Here is a 2,336-nt window from a genome sequence, read left to right on the forward strand (position 1 = left end):
CTCATCTATACACCTCCATAGTGAGGTGAGTGTGCTCAAAATAATTGATGCCTTGTCATACATCATAGTGCCATAGAGGATGATTCCATGCTTGAGTCTCCCAGGTATGGAGCTGGTGCCATATAAACAGGGCTTCAATGCTGGTGGTGTTTACTTGAACCAGAATGCTGGTGTTCATTCTTCTGCTTGCCCTTCCAATTGATGTGGACGATTTTCTACAGACATCATTGATGGTAATGTTCCAAAGCTTTCAGCTGTTCTCAATATGTCATTGAAATTTCACATCCATTCAGTAGGGTAGAGAGGACAATGGCCTGGTAGACAAGAAGCTTGGTTTGGATCCTGATGTCATTTTCAAAGCCATGATTTCAGAGATGCCCAAAAGCAACACTGGCTGTTTGTATTGTGTTGAATATCATTATATATGCTTATTTTGGGGGATAGTGGCTACCCAGTTAGGAAAAATGCTGTACAGGTTGCCCTCTTATTGTAATAAGGGGAGGAACAGCTGGTTGGTTCAGGGTGGGTTGGTAAAATATCTTGACAGCAAGTCCAAGAATTTCATATGCCTTGCAGAAGCAATCAAGAGTGACCTGGAGCTTTTCAACTGAGTGGGCACACACAATACAGTCATCATACAGGGATCCCGGTTTTCTCTGTTAAAAAAATCCAGAATTCTGATTAAAACAATTCTAAAATTCTCTGATTAAAACCCCCCAAATCCACATTTTTTCTGCAATTAAGATGAAACAGCATATATATAGGTATCAGTTGAACACAATGTTTTATTGATATATTCACTATTTTAAAACAGTTTGGAAGCCTACCAGTGCCTCGATAATAAAATACAATCCTAAATATGTGTATATTTTGGCATTTGATTTTGGTTTATTTTATCATGGAAAATCAGAGCTCCCCCTGCCCTCTTTGCTTACTAGGATGCGGGTCCAGCAGCAGCTGTTCCCCCAGCTGTTTTATGGTACTGAGCAGCCCTGATATGCTGGTGCCCTGCTCCTACCTATGCTGTTGACCCTCATTCCCAAGCCAGTACCCCCAGTTCTGCAAGTGCCCCTTACTCCCGACTCAGTCCCCAACTCCCCTCGGCCACGCCAGTGCCCCTCACTCCTGACCTGCAACCCCCTGCCCCCTACCCCACCTGGCCCTGCATGGACTCATATGATGGTTGTCTGCAGGGACACAGCAGGGACGGCCTCTAGCATGAGATGCATACAGCACACCTCATGCAGAAGCACAGGCTGCCCGCTGGGACTGGGACTGGTGCTGTGGCGTGGTGCAGCAGGGAGGACCAGCACCACTCTCTACAGCAGCAGCATAAAGCAGAGTGCAACTCAGGCCCGGACCATGCTGCAGGCAGCAGGAGGAGGGCAAGGGGCTCCAGGCAGCCTTTGTCCCACCTGGCCAGAGTGCAGCAGCTGCGGTGGTTCTGGCTTGTGTGGGCAGCACTGGAGTGAGTCCGGCCCTGGTATGGGCTGGAGGGAGAGGGAGGAGGAGGGGATGCCTGTGGTGCCCTCTGCCTCAGGCTGGGGGGGTCCCCCAATGCACCAGGTGGCCTGGCCATGGTCTCCCCCTTGGGCAGCCCCTCCTGGCTGCCCCAGCTCTACCCTTGAGAGCACGAGCATTGGTCTCTGGCCTGACAACACAGCTCCCTGCTGGCCCTGAAGTACCATCCCCACTTCTGCTGGAGGGGCAGGCACCTCTGGGCAGGCCCTGCTGGCAACAGCACAGAGCTGGGCTTACTGGTGGCACCAAGCACTGTCTCAAACACCTCCTGCCTTACCACAGCCCTGGTGTCCAGACACCTTCCTCTAGTGCTGGCAGGTACTACCCCTTCTCTACCCACACATACACACACACACACACACACACACATGCGCGCGCGCGCATGCACAGAGAATGGACAGTTCCCAAGCCCTGGCCCTCCAACACTCCCCTCCCAATAGACTTACCTGTATTAGGCTGCTGGGGCTGCTCTTTACCCTGTCTGGCTGTATGCCAGCCATGTGTGTATGTGCATGCACACGCATATGGTGCCCCCTGCCTCCAATTGCTGTCCCCTAACTCCCCCCAGCAGCTCCTTACAGGCTGGAAGACTATCAGCCTGCAAGGGGAAACCTGTGGTTTCCCACATTTTTCTCCTTTAAAAGGGGAAATCCATGATGGAGATCTGTAACGGAGAAAGGAGCATTAATCAGTTAAGGCTGAGAGCATGGAGAGAGTTCTATTTTGTCTGCCAAAAATGGAGTGTTAGGACTGGGTGGGATTTTGTCTTTCTGCTGTTTTTGGACAGCTACTGGTTTTTCTTCTTTAAAGGATCA

General features: G+C 50.7%; 1 long non-coding RNA gene across 1 annotated transcript in view; it reads right to left on the reverse strand.

The window, feature by feature from the left end:
- Window positions 1-6: 6 nt before the first annotated feature.
- Window positions 7-2,336, reverse strand: part of LOC112550611 — a 42,002-nt gene continuing 39,672 nt past the window's right edge. Inside the window, exon 3 of the long non-coding RNA XR_003094547.1 lies at window positions 7-656. This is a non-coding gene — a long non-coding RNA (uncharacterized LOC112550611). The remainder of the gene's footprint in view (window positions 657-2,336) is intronic.

Source organism: Alligator sinensis, unplaced genomic scaffold (genome assembly GCF_000455745.1).
Source record: "Alligator sinensis unplaced genomic scaffold, ASM45574v1 scaffold131_1, whole genome shotgun sequence".
In the NCBI taxonomy this organism is placed as follows: domain Eukaryota; kingdom Metazoa; phylum Chordata; order Crocodylia; family Alligatoridae; genus Alligator; species Alligator sinensis.